Below are 20,679 nucleotides of genomic sequence, written 5' to 3'. Positions count from 1 at the left end.
TATATATAAGTGCAGAACATGAAATAAAATATAGTGCACATGCACTGAGTACAGAACATATCAAGCAATGACAAAATGTACATGCAATGAGTACAAAACATATTAACAAATGACAAAAGTGCACACGCTCTGTAGTACAGAACATATCAGCAAATCACAAAATGTATACGGAATGAGTACAAATCATATTAACAAATGACATAAAGTGCACACGCACTGTAGTTCAGAATATATCAGCAAATCACAAAATGTATACATAATGAGTACAAATCATATTAACAAATGACATAAAGTGTACACGCACTGTAATTCAGAACATATCAGCAAATCACAAAATGTATACGCAATGAATACAAATCATATTAACAAATGACAAAAGTGCACACGCACTGTAGTACATAACATATCAGGAAAACACAAAATGTATACGCAATGAATACAAATCATATTAACAAATGACATAAAGTGCACACGCACTGTAATTTTTTTTACTATTTTACAAGAATTAGGATAGGAAAGGGAAGGATTGCATCATGGTTGTAGCACATTAGGTTGCACGCAGCTGCACTGAAAGTCCATATCTTTCTACAGAAGCACAACACCAAGTGAGACAATCTGAAGTTATTTTCCCTGAAGTATTAATCAGTGTAGCCAAGACACTGAAATGTCGTAGTAATATTCCATGTTATCATTTTGGTAGTACATTAGGTACACCAAACAGTGGGACCATAATAACATCTCCATCACTCAAAGTGGTGGACAGCATGTCGTGTCAACACCACATTCTTGTAAGGTACACCAACGTAGAATTAGTGCAAAAACCAAATATAGTGCTCCATGAGCATGAGGATAGACAGGACAAACGGATATTACAGTAATTTCTGGTAATTAGATCAGAAGGTGAAGGACATTAAGTCTTATGCCAGTCATCATTGATAATTACACTAGTCTATCTACTGATTTCAGTAATTTGTCGCGCTCATCGCCAGTTACTGAACATTTCTGTACCACGTATGAAGTATTACAGAATAATGTTCATAAGTAATCTGTTTACAGAGAACATTGGCACTCATTGACCAGTTACAAACCATCAGAAGTCATCAATCAAAACAGGAGCTAATGAGTGTAGCATCAAGCTACTGGTATTCATATATATAGAGTAAAAGTGACATAATACAAATTTAAAATCTAAGAAACAGTGGCATTCGTTGGTCAGCAAGTACTGAAAATTACAAAACATTTTTCATCATTCAAATGACATACTACATATTTAAAAATAATTATTGGCACACATTGGCCAGTTACAAAACATCAGAAGTCATCATTCAAAACAGGAGCTAATGAGTGTAGAGCATGCATGCATTATTGCGAAATATCATTCACTATTACTCAGAACTCATCATTCAAGTGACATATGACATATTTAAAATGTAACATACTGTAACTATTACTCAAGTCTGTGGTTGGAAAACATTATTCAGTATTACTCATAACTATTCTAAATTGGTATCATTATTTGGGACTGGTAATACATTTTATTTTATTTTTTTTTTTTTGCTATCAGTGCATTGCGTTGGGATCGATAATTAATTGCTGGGGCATAACAATATTTGCTTTTGACTTATTGCCGCAAATGAAGATGGGTAACATCATTCGTCATGAGTCAGCTGTAGCAAGGTTATGAAACAAATAGAGTATATGTGATCACATTCATGAATGACACAGGTTTAATGACCAACTGCCTATAGCACATTAATTTCATGTGTAATTTCTCCTGCAAAAAATTCAAAATGGATTATTAAACTAAAAGAAGAAACGCAATTATGCTGAAAAGTACTGATCTTCGAATTAACAGGTAATGAAATATGTATTAAATATGTATGTTCTGTAGCTGTCCTTTCCAAAACCTTCAGTCATCATACCATGCGACATAAGACATACTGTCAAAATGAACTGCAACAAATACTTAAATAACTAAATAGCATAAATACATAAACTTCAACATTATCCTCATCTGCAAAGAAAAACTTCATTATCATTACTATCATCACCTGCAAAGAAAAACTTCATTATCTATATCATCATAATTCCATTATTATCAACACCTGTAAAGAAAAACTTCATTATCCATATTAGCATATTCTACATCACTATTCATCACCATTCATTATCATCTGCAAAAAAGTCACTTCATTATTCATTACACAACTAGTCATAGTATAGAGTTCCTTATTTCTAGTATATTTCATCACTAAAACTAAGATGTGTAGTTCTGTCTGACAGTCTGCATCAATCACCTAGTATTCTGAAAGAAAAAATTAGTTAAGACTGCTATCATACGATGTGTATAGTATATTCTTGTTAATGCTTGTTAATTCAGATTCATTTACTCCTCGTGACGAGGTATTGCATCTTCTTTCGTTCATTTCGAAGGCGAAATTCCCATTTCATAGCAATCCATTGTGGTTTGTTTAATTTATTTCTTTGACGCATTATTTCTTTCTGAAAATGATGAACAATGATTAACGTCTTGCATTTAAATCATATACTCATTAAATAAAAACTGGTTTCTAGTGATATAATTGAGCATACACCATAGCATGGCAGAAAACGTAATATGTCAAAAACATAGACAGTGTGCAAGTGCAAAAATGTACACAGAGTATCACAATGTAGCAGCAAAAAAAAATGTAAAATAGTCACGATGTTGAGATATCATAAGGCAAAATGTCAAAGTCAATTGGTGTTTGTTATATCTTAAATCTTTCATAGTGCATGCAAACAAAACAGTAAACCAATCATACATACATGAAAAATGGAAAATGTGCACAGTCTGATGTGTAACGACAAGAAAAGCGACCTGCCGAACTTACCTTGCCGGGCACTTGCCAAGAAAAATTGTGACAATCATTAGTAAGTAATCACATAGATATAATTGCATAAGTGGTCATAAAATGTGTAAGTTTACCTGGAAAAATGTTCACGGTCTAAGGTGTAACGACAAGAAAAGCGACCTGCTAACCTTATCTTGCCGGGCACTTGCCAAGAAAAAATACGATAATCATCAGTAAATGTTCATGTGAATATAATTGCATAAGTGGTCAAAAAAATCAGGAAATGGCATCACAGTGTGATCAATCATAAAGTATGTTCATTCAATAAAGGGTTTGATGTTGGAGATATGGTGATTCCCTTTGGTTTTTCTGGTTCTCAGAGTTTCGACGTGTACTACATTGGGATGAGGAATGCTGCGAATTCGATATGGACCTGCATATAGAAACTCAAATTTACTACATCTACTTCTTCCTCTATTAGATAAATAATGTGTGTGTACTAATATCTTCTGTCCAATGTGAAAGTCACGGCGTGTACAAACCTGTTTTTGCTGTCTTCTCCGGCGCTCTGCGGCACGTTTGATGTTGTTAAGCGCAATGCCAATTATTTCATGGTGTCGTAGTCGACGAGATGTAGGAAAGGTTACTAATTCTTTAATTTTGTTAGGTGGTTCAACATTTTTCAGTATAACAGACGGAGATAGTATGTAACCTCCCCCTCACTTATCGATCTTAATGACAGTGAAAAATGAAACCGCGTGTACCTAATGGGAATTTTGGAAAAGCAATCGTCACCGAAGTTAACCTGTCGGTAAAGAGGGAGGAAAGGGTTACATCTAAATGAAAGGAAAAATGCGAGTGAAACTGGCGGAAATTAATTTTGAAATAGGGATAAAGTTAATAAATAAAGTAAATGTGCGCCGTTACGTTAACAATCAACTAGCGGTAATTAGATATTTGAGATTTGGGGGAAATCACGGTCACCAGTCCTATGGACAATTACTATAATAACTGAAAAAGAAAGGTTATTACACATATAATTAGCACTAGAAGCGTGGCAATTGAAGGTTGACACGTGTAGTGTGAAAACTGAAAGTTTGTCAGAAGTAATAAATTTCGCTACACTTAATTTAGCAAAAGAATTAATGAAACCGGAAAATCGAAAGTTGATTTAGTGACTGAAGTTAATAGTGAGCTTTCTTTCTGAAGCACATCGAAATACAGTTAGTCTTGGACTACCTCAACAATCATTTCTAAAGTTACTTGAGTCTACACAATTTAGAAAGAAGAGATTTAACTTTGAACTTGAATTAAACGATTCTGAACAATTAACAATAGTAACATTTAGTACGTACCAAGCTGAGCTGCAGTCACAGGTAAGCTAAAATACGGTAACAAAACTCGCACTCTTAATTTGTGCTTGTGTAATCTAACTATTGTAGCCAGCTATGAATACTTAAATTGAACTTTGAAATTAAAGCAGTGAAATGGAATTATGCTGGCGTTTGAATTTCAACGACACTCGGGTTCATTTCGGAAAAGGAAGGGACCCTGCTTGGCAAGGCAATTGGGACAATGAGCAACAAAGGTTCATGCTAAGATGCTGTAATTTTGCGAGGCAAATGGAACAATTTGAAAAGCTGAGGTCTGCCATACAGTTCTGAAAATTTACGTGCTTTTAGTCTTCCTTGTTGGTTGATTGAAGGTTTGAAGCCGTCGATCGAGGAGGTGGCGACAGTCACTCATCGTCGGCCGTCGCTGTTGCAGAAGCTGGATGTTGGCGCGCCTTCTTCTCGACACGGTCACCAGGCGAAACGGGCTCTTGATGTGCGCCAGCTAATGCTTCCCGTCCGCGACACCATGTCAGAAACTATCATCGCGAGTCGAGCGCAATTACATGCTGCCAAACCCCGAAAGCGCGGCAACTCGCGGGAGCGTCACACAACACACCTTCTCCACTCGCTACTCCAGCCAGAGTCCTACAGCTCTGCCAGCGCTCCACGCGGCAGAGTTAACACTACCAAAGATCCTACACACTTTGAGTCTTCACACGACCTATCGATGTAATCGTTCGATAGCAGTTTTCCCTAGGCAAGACCCAGCGTAAAAATACAAATAATATGTATGAAACAAACCAATTATACATCGACATAAGTGCATAAATATATATATATATATATCCAAACAGTAAAGCAATTACAATATATAAAGAGACAGAAATGTCATATCTTGAGGTAACAAAACAAGGAAAAAAATAATGGTACAATAGATGGAAATAGGAGGATATGCATTTCCGGAGTTACACGTGCACCACATTGTCTGAGGATGTTCGTGTAACGTAAACAGACTCAGAAAATGTCCAAAAAAAAAAAAAGAAACAGCGGAAATGCATATGCTCAAAACATTAACAAAATTTAGCATTCGCCTAATTAACCATAAACCAATTTTTTGACGATAATAATTGAGTGGAGACACTCCTAATCTTATTCCACTCTGTCATCTTGATCAAAATAAAACAGGTTGACAACATATTAAAATTCATAGAAAACATAGAAAATGGTTTAGCTATTCTAAAAATCTAAATTCCTAGCAGGATCAAGAAATGGAATACTATTTACAAAATTAATCAGATTACATGGTCATAGAAAACAGGTATATCAAAATACGCAAATTAATAATTAATTACATAGAATACGTATTTTATATAAACTTTTCATAATTAATATTCTCGTCATGAGTGTGCACTTAACGCTAAACAAGAAAATAATATACAGCAGATCGACAAAAATATAAATATAGACAACAGAATTCTTTCATATCAGCTGTCCGGGAAGAAAAACAACTCCGCCTTCCGTACTCGCAAGTACAAAGAATGCCGACAGCGGCACAAGAGCCGACAGCGGCACAAGAGCCGACAGCGGTTCCGCCCCGCCAGTATTGTTGCGCCCGCCTGTGCGGCACGCTTGATCTCTCTCGCCCTTGTAACGGCATTTCCAGAACGTCCGTTTCACTGAATTCTTTCGGAAAAAACTCACCCCCGAGTAATCTCAAGGAGTCCCTTAATACTATCACAGTGGATTACTCAACACCGTCCATCATCACACGCATGTACTAGCCTGAAACTTAAAACAGCGTCTAAGTACATCGGCAGTGACTAATAAAGCACACATTCATTAAATCTTACAGCAAGTTACAAAATCATATTTACATTCCTTAATCTACTGTGACTCAGCTCAGTTTAAACTAGCAGCTTGGATTTTTCAGTTGATTAGATCATGATTAAATTGATAAAAATTAAATTGATGAATAAAAATTAATTACTTATTAATTACAACTTCTTTAATGACCATGGTCAGTCAAAAGCATGGCAATCTATCAAATCGTTAAATCTTACACTCTATTTCACACACTGTACAAATTACCCATTGTGTGGTATTAATCGATCCTAGGTTGGTATAATTTCAAGTCTACAATGTTCCGTATACCTAATAGTTTTCCAGAGCTTGGATACTCTAAGCAATAAGCATTTGTGTGAGGTATACCAATGACTTTATATGGTCCATTATAAACAGACTTAAATTTAGAGATCTCGCTCGATTTCTCATGAGCTTTTACAAGTACTAAGTCTCCGATCGCAAACTTAGCAAAACGCGCTTTAGCGTCATGACGACGTATGCGAGCATCGGCTTTAAGCTTCATTACTTCTCGCAAACGATCTTTTTTCACACCAATACTAATGCGAATCCGTGGAGGGAACTTGATCATCTCTTCCACTAAACTTTTACTTCTGTCATCCAACAGGATTTCCTCTGGAGAAAATCCCGTCGATTCATGTCTCAAGGTGTTCATAATTCTCTCAAATACTGCCACATATTTGCCCCATGCCCTATGGTTGTGATGGCAATAGGTACGGGAAAGTCGGCCTCGTCTTTGTTCGTGTGTTACGTTTGGCACACCGTCTACAACACTTTCCAGTTCACTTTCTACATTATCGTCAATGCCGAGATTCTTCACATTACAGTAGTTCAGATTCATACCTACGTCAATACCATCCGGCCAGTTAACAATGTGTATAGGCTGGTATTGCCTATGCACACCGTCTCCTGCCTAGTCAAAACTAACTACTATTGTTTTATCTTGTGACGTACATGTCAAAGTTTTGCTTTCGCAATTAATCACTGCACGGTACTTTAATAGCCAATCTAACCCAATAATTACTTCCGTAGTTAAGTCTGGTACGACGACAAACTCTTGTTCAAATCGTGCCCCACATATCTCGAAGTTGACAAAAATCTGTTTTGTGACCGGTTTACTGGCCTTCCCAGTAGCACCGATAATTTTCACTCTTTTTACTGGCATAGCTACGATGCCAGGTCTGTCTTTCAGTAACTCAAATATTTTCCCAGATACAGCACTCAATTCTGCACCGGTGTCAATCAACACGTTTAGCTGTAGGTCGTGCATATTAACAGACACTACTATCTGTCTACACTTGTCCTCGACTGTTTCATTATTTTCCCACAGTAAATCCTCGTCTATATCCAGGTCATTCCAGAAAAAAACCATCCGGCTTTGATCCTAAATGCGGCTTATCTGGCGGCTTTTTCAGCCTCTGTTCACTTACAGTTTTAATTTCAACACGTTTGTCCTGAGGCTTTGTCTGTAGCTTCGCCTCCAATAACGAAACCTTTTCCTGTAACTCGTCAACTAGCGAGTGTTGCTTTGCTGTCAATTCACTAATTGTCACCTTCGTTGATTCCTCTTTAGCCAGATTGATCTCATCTGCCAATCTACCTGGAGAAATGTGCCCAGTAGTATCTGCAATTACTTCCTCTAGATCTGCGCAACCCACACTGTTATCGTCTGACCGTATAACGTCAGCTCTAACCTCATACACACTGTAATCTACGTGGTTTTCTACCAATCGTGTCCGGCTATCACTAAAATTTTCGCAATCTTTCTCCTTCATACTTTCGCTATGTTTAAACTGGAAGTTTGCGTCGGATGGGTCGGCTACTTCTACCACTGAAACTTTCGGTAAGGTCTGCCGGTTAGGGCCAGAACTTTCCGTTACTGCTTTAAGATCCAACTCTTGCGGGACGAAACACGACCAATCTTGCTCGTGCTCCCCATTAACATCAACTATTTCTAGTAAAGTCTGCCGGTTAGGGCCAGAACTTTCTATCATTTCACAAACACTATCTTCCTGCGGGACGAGACGTGGAAAATCCTGCACGCGCCCCCCATAAACACTTCTCCCATACAGGCCCCTATAATCTCTTAGTTCGTCGTATAAGCGACCGAACTGCCTTAACCAGACCTCATCCCTCTCTGCATCCCCTCGCTCGATGACGGACGTTTTATCCGACATCTGATCTTCTCTCAACACTTGCGAATCATTCTTAAACTCAATCTCCAGTTCCGCTGTGGGTATTACAGCTGCCACTTTATAATAGATTTCCGGAACACTACTTAAATTGTTCTACTGACAGTGAATGTACTTCCTACTGCCGTGTATACAGCTGATCTACTACTTGTGGGCGCACTCCTTTCTCCTAACACTGGCACACTCTCCCGCCGTTGATTAGTCCACACGAAATTTTCATATCGACGACACCTGGGTTTTCTCCCGTTATTGGGCCGCCAATATTTCTCCACGCCCGGTCGGCCCCTCACCGGCGTGGCTAATGGTTTCCCTGTCTCGTCCCAGCAGATACGCTCCCCGGATGCTGCTGAGGCGGCTGATCACACCCTCTGGCGTTATTACTATTCTGCGAAGCCCGTATCATGCTAGTATGATACTGGTTTCCGTCTTTCCTGTTATTATTTGCATTGTACCGATTGTCATTACGGCCCGAACCACTATTGTTATTGCTGCCAAGATCGCGGTATGCATTATTCCCATAGTTGTCGTTGTTGCGGTTGCTGTGGTACCCGTTGTTGTTACCACGGCTTCTACCACTGTCGCGATTACTGTGCCAATTGTCCTCGTCTTCAACTCTTTCCAGAAAATCATTGATTGCCCTGTAATTGCTTCCTACGTAGCGTTTTGTATCATCTGGAAGCTTCTTGTAGAGTTCCCAGAGTATTTCACGCAAATATTCCAACTTGCGGATCCAGCCCTCACAAAACTCCTTCATCGAGCCACGCGAATTCGCATCGAAAGGCCTCGATACGACAAATTCGCGCCAGACACCTTGCTGTTTCTGCTCTGACCAGTATTCAGCCAGAAACAAATTTTTAAACTCATCAAAAGTCAGGTCCGTAATGTTGAGGTTTAAGCCCCAACGCTTGGCATCACCAGCCAACACATCAATAATCGCATTAATTTTTCTCTCATTAGTCCATGATCTGGGTAAAACTCTTTCACAATTCTTAATGAAATCCGTCGCGTGTATACCGCCTTTTTTCAAGGGGTCGAACCGCTCCTCTTTCGTCAACAATTCCGAACTATGTGCATAGATTGGCACATAGCTCTGTTTTTCGTCAAGTTTCTTTTCTAATTCCGACACTCTCGTAATTACTTGGCAAGTGGTTGTCGCAAGCGTTTCTACTTCCCTTTTTTTCTCTTCGCAGGTATTAGCCTGCTTCGTCACTTTGGTATCTACTTCGGATACTAAAGCCTTTAAAGTTTCCACCATCTTTTGATCCTCTTTTTTCAGTAATTGAATTTGTTCCATCACCTTATTCTCGATGATCGGAGCAACTGATTCTCCTACACTTTTCTCGATTCTGTTAATTTCGGAATAAAAACGAGTATTTATGCTCGCAATTTCCGCCTGAACGCCTATCATTTCCTGTTTAAGATTACCGATTTCGCTATTAATCACAACAATATCTTCTTTGATTTTATCAACTTTTGTGTTAACAACTCCAACATTGTTGTTAACAACATTAATAGCTTTGTTGTGACTGTCTAGCTTTCGTTCAATTTTTTCTGACTGAGCTTCTTGCTTGGCCGATTGACTCTTGATTTCGTTAATCAAAACATTCAATAAATCAGTTAAATTCCCAGAAACTACCGGTTTTACTTCCGTAGCGGCTTCCTCTTTAATTGTACCCCCGTATTCGTCATCAAGGGATTCGCATTTGATTTTCACTTCCGACTCCGAAACATTTTCTAAAGTGTGGAATTCCATTTCTGCTCTTTGTTGCGTTTCCGCGGTCGCGTCTTTCATGCTAGCCGCCTGTCCCTGAACAATGGGTACCGCGGTGCGCGTTCCCCACTGTTCGACCGATTGTTCCTTATCCAAGCCTACCAAATTTGGGTAATTGTTGCCTTCACTCATTTTAATAATTTTCAATATAAATGCCAAATCTCAAATCTAATTAGGATTCCTCACACTAATATTCTCGCTGACGTATCGACCATTTCGTAACCAGTACTTTGTTACGAGATTTGTACAATGCAAAATTCGTGTCCAGAACAACCTCAAATTTGAAGATTGTCCTGTCACCAGGTCGCCACGTGTAACCTCCCCCTCACTTATCGACCTTAATGACAGTGAAAAATGAAACCGCGTGTACCTAATGGGAATTTTGGAAAAGCAATCGTCACCGAAGTTAACCTGTCGGTAAAGAGGGAGGAAAGGGTTACATCTAAATGAAAGGAAAAATGCAAGTGAAACTGGCGGAAATTAATTTTGAAGTAGGGATAAAGTTAATAAATAAAGTAAATGTGCGGCCGTTACGTTAACAATCAACTAGCGATAATTAGATATTTGAGATTTGGGGGAAATCACGGTCGCCAGTCCTATGGACAATTACTATAATAACTGAAAAAGAAAGGTTATTACACATATAATTAGCACTAGAAGCGTGGCAACTGAAGGTTGACACGTGTAGTGTGAAAACTGAAAGTTTGTCAGAAGTAATAAATTTCGCTACACTTAATTTAGGAAAAGAATTAATGAAACCGGAAAATCGAAATTAATTTAGTGACTGAAGTTAATAGTGAGCTTTCCTTCTGAAGCACATCGAAATACAGTTAGTCTTGGACTACCTCAACAATCATTTCTAAAGCTACTTGAGTCTACGCAATTTAGAAAGAAGAGATTTATCTTTGAACTTGAATTAAACCAAGCTGAGCTGCAGTCACAGGTAAGCTAAAATGCGGTAACAAAACTCGCACTCTGAATTTGTGCTTGTGTAATCTAACTATTGTAGCCAGCTATGAATACTTAAATTGAACTTTGAAATTAAAGCAGTGAAATGGAATTATGCTGGCGTTTGAATTTCAACGTCACTCGGGTTCATTTCGGAAAAGGAAGGGACCCTGCTTGGCAATGCAATTGGGACAATGAGCAACAAAGGTTCATGCTAAGTTGCTGTAATTTTGCGAGGCAAATTGAACAATTTGAAAAGCTGAGGTCTGTCATACAGTTCTGAAACTTTACGTGCTTTTAGTCTTCCTTGTTGGTTGATTGAAAGTTTGAAGCCGTCGATCGAGGAGGTGGCGACAGTCACTCATTGTCGGCCGTCGCTGTTGCAGAAGCTGGATGTTGGCGCGCCTTCTTCTCGACACGGTCACCAGGCGAAACGGGCTCTTGATGTGCGCCAGCTAATGCTTCCCGTCCGCGACACCATGTCAGAAACTATCATCGCGAGTCGAGCGCAATTACATGCTGCCAAACCCCGAAAGCGCGGCAACTCGCGGGAGCGTCACACAACACACCTGCTCCACTCGCTACTCCAGCCAGACTCCTACAGCTCTGCCCGCGCTCCACGCGGCAGAGTGTACGCTACTAAAGATCCTACACACTTTGAGTCTTCACACGACCTTTCGATGTAATCGTTCGATAGCAGTTTTCCCTAGGCAAGACCCAGCGTAAAAATACAAATAATATTTACGAAACAAACCAATTATACATCGACATAAGTGCATAAATATATATATATATATATATATATATATATATATATATATCCAAACAGTAAAGCAATTACAATATATAAAGAGACAGAAATGTCATATCTTGAGGTAACAAAACAAGGAAAAAAATAATAGTACAATAGATGGAAATAGGAGGATATGCATTTCCGGCCTTACAAGTAGATTCATTTGGTATGGAATTAATTACATCCTGGAATGAGAGTATGTGTGTGTCCCAATCAATATGTTTTTTATGGCAGTATATTCTACACAGTTTACCAATTTCTTTCATTAATCGTTCACAAGGGTTCGAAGAAGCATAGTACCTGGATATATAGATCGGAGAAATGTTTCTAGCTCGTAACATACGTGTCCATATAGCAGATCGTTGTGGTCCAATATCGGAAATTACTTTCAATACATGCCCTACATGAAATAGAAAATGTTTTACAAATGGTTTCGAAACAGTTTTAGCAGTAGCTTTGCATAACGGAGTGAGGGTAATAAATTTTGAAGTGAGTTCAACAGCGACAAAATTGTAGCAAAAACCTCTATTAGTTCTGGGAATCGGATCAAAAATGTCTACAGCGGCCATGTGTCTCAATTTAACAGGTACAATGGGATGTAATGGAGGAATATGTGCAGTCGTATCTGACTTAGCTTTCTGGCAGATTTTACATGACGCTAAAACTCGTCGAATACGTTTCTCCATGTTGGTAAAATAACAGTTCTGTCTCAGTATAAGAAAACATTTTCTGGCTCCGTAATGTGGGTAACTTAAATGAGTATACCAGATTAATTTGTTAACAAGTTCGTCAGGAATGCATAATAACCAATTGTTGCTGTCAGGGTGAGAGCGGCGATACAGAATGTTATTGCGTACAGTGTAATGGTTTCTAATGGTAACATTATTCCTATCTTGCCAAAGGTGTTTAATTTCTTTCCATACGTTGTCTTTACTCTGCTCTTGTGCTATGTCTCGTAATGACGACGAAATGAAATTTTCAAATGCAACTTGTTGAATGTACATGACGCTGAAATTTGCTTTGCAGAAGTTGGTTGTGATGTCTTGCTGATTGTTGCTGAGAGAACGCGATAGTGCGTCTGCTACAATATTTTGTGTACCGGGAATGTGAACAATTGTAAAATTAAATTCCTGCAAATAAATTTTCCATCTACTTAATCTGTCGTGTGTAAATTTAGCCGAAAGTAAAAACTGTATCGCTCTATGATCTGTGTAAACGGTCGTATGTCTTCCATAAAGAACATGCCGAAATCTCGTAAATGCCTATACAACACATAGTGTTTCAAGTTCTGTAACAGAATAATTGCGTTCAGCAGGTGACAGAATGCGACTCGCAAAGGCGATGTTTTTAATTACTGTAGTAATCTTCTTCAATTTCCTGAAAAATGTGTACGTCTAAAGCGGTGTTAGAACTGTCGGTGGCAATGGAAAAATTCCTAGTAAGATCTGGGTGGGATGAAAGTGGTGCATTCAACAAAGCTTCTTTCAGGTTCACAAATTTACAATTTTCTTGCTTATCCCAGGACCAAATAGTGTTTTTACCTGTCAATTGACATAATCTAGGGGTGTCTAAAGCAGAGTAATGAACAAATTTACGAAAAAAGTTAATTAAACCCAAAAAGCTGCGCAGTTGTTTCTTCGTGGTAGGAACAGTAATGTCACGTAAAGCTTGAAGTTTTTCCGGGTCAGGCGCAATGCCTTCTGCTGAAATTACATGTCCAAGAAATTTTATAGAAGCTTTGCCAAAGTGCGATTTACTGAGTTTAACTGTGAGTCCTTGTGTACGAAAAGTTCGTAACAGTTGTTCAAGAATAAGATTTTGTTGAGACTAGTTAGCTTCTGCAATAAGAATGTTGTCTATATACGTTGTGATTCTGTCTTTAAGTTCTGTCGGAAGTATTGTATTCAAATCGCGAATAAATGCTGCTGAAGAAATAGTTAAACCGAACAGTAATTTACAAAATTGATAACAGTCACCAAAACAGAGAAAAGCCGTGTACTTTCTGCAGTCCGGATGGAGTTGAATTTGCCAAAATCCCGATTTCAAATCTAATGTGGAATAAATAGCAGTACAATGAAATTTCTATAGAAGTTCTTCTAGTGTCTGTGGGCGATCTGCTTCATTAATAATAATGTCATTGATGTGACGCAAATCAAGTACGAGGCGAAGTGAACCATCCTTTTTCTTAACAATATGGAGCGGGTTTATGTACGGACTAACTGCCGGTTCAATAATTCCTTGGTCAAGCATAGCTTGCAATTCTTTCTTAACTTGCTCTCTGTGAATATACGGAATGGGATAATGCTTGGCTTTAAATGTGTCGTGCTGTTTAACTTGAAATTCATGCATAAAACCGGACATAGTACCAGGCACGTTGTCAAAACCTGGAGCTTGCTGTAAACGAATTTTACGTAGTTGCGTGCGTTCGTCGTCTGTATTTGCACTGCTCTGTTTAACTTTATCAGAAATCATCTGGATAACGTCATAGTAGGCTTCGTCTGGAGTATTATGGTTGTATACGTACGTATCTGTGAATAATGTGGAATGACAGCCTATGTTATGTAATGCGGAAATGACCTCTGTACGATTAATTGTTTGTTCTTCTGCAGATAAAGAGTGCTGAAATTCTAAAGCCAGTTGTACATTTTCATCCTTTAACATTAAATAGGAGTTTTGAAAGTCAATAATTGCGTCGTGTTGTACCAGAAACTTCGTACCTAAAATAACGTCTGTCGTCAATAAGGGAACAATCCAAAAATTTGAGTGAAGTGTACGACCTGCAATACAAAATGATAAATGTGTCTGTAATTTTACATCTACTCCTTTACTAGATACTGCTCCTTTTACTATAGTTTTGCCTAACGATAACGTAGGATAGGTATTCTCTTTATTACATTCGTCGAAAGTTTCCTCATTTATGAGTGACATAGGTGATCCAGAATCGATTACTGCTGAAAATTTGGATGATCCAATTTTTACTTCAATAACAGGGTGTGAAATGGTTTTTTGAATAACTGGTTTTTCCTGCAAAAGAGTGTCTCGGATGCCGTCAAAAGTAATAACATTTTCGTGAACATGATTCTCTGTGTCAAAAGTATCGCTTACATTGCTGGAAGATGCAACCTGTACTGTATTTAGTCAAATTCTATCTGACGTGCTATTATTTTCGGGAGGATGCTGTGGCATTTCAACTATTTGTACTGTTCTGTTATTTCTTCCTGACGTATTACGTTCGGAATGATATCTACTGTCTGGTTCATTCATGATAATATGTTGTTGCGGATGATTCTGCTACTGGTAAGACCGAATGTTATTAAACGTATGCTGAAAATTGTGCTCATTACTTTGACGTCTGTCATGATAGTCATTTCCATACGGTGCATTGCGATAGGAGTTGAAATGATGTGTTTTCTGTACGTACTGATTTCCTCGTTGCTGTGCATTACTATTTGTTGGAGCTGACGCTATACGTGCAGGCGGGGAAACATTAAAGCTTGGTTGACCTTGTACATTACATTGTTGGTTAGGTATGCTAACCGGCTGGTTTTGTTGCTATTGTGGTGAAAAACGTCTTTTGTTACCAAAATGTGTTTGTGACTGCTGAAAATTTTGTACATTCTGATGATTAAAATTTTGTCTGATACTAAATTACGCTGGTAGTCATTTCTGGAGTGTCTAATGAAAAATGTCACTTTCGGTAAAACTTGTCTTATTGGGTATTCTTTACTCATTCTTAATCCTAGATAGAGCGATTGTTAAAGAGCTGTTTTGATAGATATAAAGGATAGTAGAAGAGAAGGCAGCAGTGCAGAAAACTAAAGATGAAATAGCACTACTGCGGCTCAGGGCCCTGTGCACGCTACGGCACATATTCATTAAAGCGTAAGGAATCCCCTGAGGTTAATTACGCGCTGCAAATAAATTTTAGCTTTTGCGTTACAGGCAATGCCGGTGAAAATTCAAAAACAAATTGTTGTATCCAAGCCAATTCCAGTTTCTGCATTACAGGTAAAGCTGGTGAAAGTACAAAAATAAATTGTCGTACCCAGTTCAAAGCGTGTATCTGTGCTCTGTCATTTTCAAATACCTTAAATTTTTTTACGGATAAAAATTGCTCGTAATCGATGTTATCGTCTCTGAATTTGTGAACAGGTTCAGGATTGAATGAGAATCTAATTGTCTGTGTCACTTCGTATTCTAAGTCGTGTAGTCTCTGTAAATTACCTAAGTTATACTGGCTGTGTGAATGTGACAAATGTTCGGAATGTGCCGTATGCTGTGACGTGTTAGTGACCGAAATATTTTTCATTTCTGTCACTTTGATACGTTCGTCAATTTGGTTGTTCTGTTGTTCACATTTCTTATCGACTTCCATATCCAGAGTGTGTGAAAGTTCTGGTGACTTTAAATTATACTCGTCGCGTATCTGTGTTGCGTTTTCTGAACATTATTCAGTGACTGAATTAATTTCATCTCTAAGTAATTCTGTTGTGCCTGCATGTCTGTTACCTAATTCTTGTGAAACAGATCTAATTTCTTCACTACTATTACTAGCACAAGCCTTAATTTCGTCACGTAACTGTTCTTTAGTATCATGACGTTGCACGGTAACAGCTGTAATCTGCTCACTAAGTTGTTTGTTCTGTTCGTTAAGGTTGTCGTGTTTTTTATTCGACAGTTTGGAATTGTTGTTTGATTTTTCATACCACTGTTTGAGCATTTCACTAAGTTGTTTGAAATGGTTGTCTATTATTTCATTCAACTGTTTGGAATTATTGTCAAGTTTTTCATTAAGTGGTTTATTCGATTCATTAAGGTTATCTTGTTTTTCATTTACCAATAATGCCACAACTCGATCCGTGCCAAAATTACCTACTCTATTCTCTGTGCTGTTTGATGGCGTATGCCGGCCGAGCGGTTAAAGGAGCTACAGTCTGGAACTTCACGACCGCTACGGTCGCAGGTTCGAATCCTGCCTCGGGCATGGCTGTGTGTGATGTCCTTAGGTTAGTTAGGTTTAAGTAGTTCTAAGTTCTAGGGGACTTATGACCACAGCAGTTGAGTCCCATAGTGCTCAGTGCCATTTGAACTTTTTTGAACCTTTTTTTTTTTTTTTTTTTGATGGCGTACCTGTAATTGTCACGTTTTGTGTATCCATTTGGATATTCTGTGATTCTTGAAAATGTTGCTAATCGGATGTGCACTGTTGCTCACTACACCGGAATTAAATAAATCTGGCGTATTCTGACTACACTGTTCATTTGTGTTAAAAACATTTATCTGTTCACTACGTCAATTTTGCAAACCTGGTGTGTCAAACTGGGCAGCGTTTTTGTATCGGAACGGGCCGCGTCATCAATTGTCGTTAAATTAACAAAGGACACAATTGAATTTGTTTGATCCTCATTAGCATTAGAGTCATTACTAGTGGTCGATACGCACTGATTGTCTGTATTTGAAGGATTGTCATCGTATTTTTCATTGAGTTGTTTGCACGATTCAGTAAGTTGTTTAATATGGTTGTCGCGTTTTTCATTCAACTGTTTGGAATTTTCATTAAGGTTGTCTTGTTTTTCATTAATTTGTTTGAAATTGTTGTTTAGTTTTTCATTCCACTGTCCGAGATTTTCATTACGTTGTTTGTACGATTCATGAATTCGTTTGAGTTTTTCATCAAGTTGTTTGTACTCATTGTCTATTTTTTTATTGAGTTGTTGTAATAATGCCATAACTTTATCCCAGCCAAAATCATCGGCTGTATTCTCTGTACTGTGAAATAGTGTATCTGCATTTGTCACGTTTTTTGTAACCATTTGGCTATTCTGTGATTCACAAAAAGGTTTGCCCATAGGATGTGCACTATTGGTCACTACACCGGAATCAAATAAATTTGACGTACTTTGAGTACATTGTTCATTTTCGTTAGAAAAATTCATCTGTACACAATTCAAATTTTGCATATCGGGCGTGTTAAACTGGGCAGCGTTTATTGTAACAGAACGTGCCGCGTCATCAATTCTCGTTAAATTGACGGACGACACAACTGAATTTCTTTGTTCATCATTAGGATCAAAATCATTACTAGTGGTCGGTACGTACTGATTGTCTACAATTAGGGGATTATCATCATTACACTGAGTGTCGCTAGTACTATCGGTCAAATTATTAGAGTCGGCTATTTCACTCATTGTACATCGCGATGTACTGTTAACAGTTTTTCGCGGCATTTTCACTAATCAAAATGAAGCACAAATGAAACAAGGACGATGCAAAAAATGCAACAAACACAATTACAACAAAGAGCAACAAATTTCCAATGATCTGTGAAAGAAAGAGTGACAAATTAATGAATGCGTTGCGGCAGATGCAAATGACGTTTAAGTAAATAAGAGCAGATATATGACTACTTATCAGAAGATTCACAAAGAAATACGATCCTGACCGGATGTCGCCAAGTGTAACCTCCCCACAAAAATATTAAAATGTACCATGTGTAACCTCACCACGGAAATAATTAAAATGTACCAAGTGTAACCTCCCCACGGAAATATTAATTAAATGTGAACCAAGTGTAAACTCCCCACGGAAATAATAATTAAATGAATTTTAAATATTGTAACCTCTGAACAAAATTGGTTTCCATTCATAATCTCTGTGCAGAAATGCATTCCCATTTAATATACCCACAAAATTCTTTTTTCATTTAATGTTAAGTTCGAAACAGAAAAATTCCTAAACACCAAAATAATAAAAAAAATTCAGTAACATGGTAAATTTTAGGACGACAGCATCGCTGCGTCCTGGCCCTATACTCTGAATAAAAAAAGCAAAAATTCTTACCTCAATAAAAACTGCGAATATATGTGCTCTTACCTAGAAAAAATTTTCGGCACAGCTCTGTGCAATGCTGGCCTATGCTTTGTGATTCGTGAAAGGAATAATCATGCATTGGATAAAATCTTTAAATTGAAATGAATGCTTTTTTAAAAAAAAAATACTTTATATTATAAAAATTATTATTGGGGCATTTTTTAAAAGAAATTGAATGATAGTTAACATACATCACTAGATATGCGCAAGGCTGCTTCTTTACCTTCTACAATAATACCCATCCTCCAGAGTCCCGACCAGAGCACACTGCAGACAAGCGCAGACAAACGCCGACTACCGCCGACTCACACAGACTCACGCATACTACTGCAGACTACTCAAGACTAATGCCGACTAGCGACAAGCAACAACTAACAAAATACTGCTCTCTGGTCAGAGACTCCCCTAAGTCTTGCCTGTTGCAGGCAGCGCATATAGCGGATACCTCTTACACCATGAGTAGTAAGTGCAAGCGATTTGGTACCACAATATTCAACTTAAAAAAATGTTAAATGTTTCAATACATAGGTCTGTTAGCATTGCTCTGCTGGCAAACTGTATGCGTTTAGGCAGCAAGTATTCGGTTTTTGAGTGACTGAAACTTTCAGGAAGCAACAAAGTTGCAAGAAACTTACGAGCAGATTTGTTCAGTATTGCCATATACGTCTACACTGCCGAAACAACTACTTAAAAGTCATCAGTTTGATCATAATAAAATATTCACATATAAAACTATCAATGAGAGGTCATCCACTTCAATGTAATTGTTCGAAAAGACAGCATTTTCTGTTGTTCCGTATCACAACTTGACAATTCGCAACTGCCTGCCATTTGAATGACAATGAGAAGAACACTAAATCAAATCATTGTTTTGCCTAATACACTGAGAAAATATGAAGGAAAGAAATATATGATTAAACAGAGTATTGAAACTATAGGACCGACTGATACGAAGTAAACATTTAGAAATTGTATACTACAATAGTGAGGTGCTTTACTTTACATTTATTGTAGGCAGTCGATTTAAGTTCCGTATCAGACGATCTTCGGGATTCAGAAAGCAATTCAACTGAGCACTGTCAAATGTTCCATTACTGCTATTAACCATAGTAATGGAACAATCAAATGTTACATTTGGCATTACAACTGTACAGTGCATAGCTGAATTCCATTTCCAGGCCTGAAGATGGTCTTATGCAGTACTGAAACCCAATGTCTTCAATAAAAATAAAGCAGTACGGCTCTGTATCGTACAACGTAATTCTTAACCTTCCTATATGCTGTCCATCACCGCATACATAAAATGTTTCTGAACTAGAAATTCTCTGAAGCAGAGTTTCATGGCCTAAGACAAAGTGTTTGAAAAGGGTTTTACCAGGGAGAAGGTAAAGGCCAGCACAAGGACTGTGGTGTGGAAGGGGAACCCAAGGGTAACAACAGCAACACCATTCACGATTAAGAATTTTTAATAGAAAATTTCTTTAACAATTGGAGAGCTTAATTTGATACAGCAACCTTAAGTAATCGTATACATGTACGATAATGACATCCTGATGAGAAATTTTTCCAGATCTCACTCAGACAGACGAACCTCAGATATATTTAAAATAATAATTGCTTAAAAAGGTAAAATTAATGATCTCCTTAAGGAACATAATCTTTTTTATAAAAATACTGTATCATAAATAGCTTTAACAGACCCCCAAGAAAATCAGAATAATGGTATTTTAAGTAAGACGTTTGCTTTACATATTTAGCTATTACTAAGGTAATCAAAATATAGAGGTACTAGCAACTCCCTCAACTCGTGCCAAAACTTAATGCTAATAAATGCTGACGTTAAGCAAGTGAGTGATTAAATTTATAACCTCAATAATACGAACAAAGATAAGACCGCTACTCACTTCATTTCACAAACAATCATTTCTCAAGACACACAACTAGCTAAAATCGTAAAACCTACATTCAGGAACGGCTTGTAATAATTGACAGAGTTTAAAACCTGATTAAACGAATTTCGTGTTCTCGCTCAGAATGTAAGAAAATACTGCTAGCCACACACTTAAATGCTGTTCAA

This window comes from Schistocerca americana, chromosome 5 (assembly GCF_021461395.2).
Source record: "Schistocerca americana isolate TAMUIC-IGC-003095 chromosome 5, iqSchAmer2.1, whole genome shotgun sequence".
In the NCBI taxonomy this organism is placed as follows: Eukaryota; Metazoa; Arthropoda; class Insecta; order Orthoptera; family Acrididae; genus Schistocerca; species Schistocerca americana.
This window is presented reverse-complemented; position numbering follows the sequence as displayed.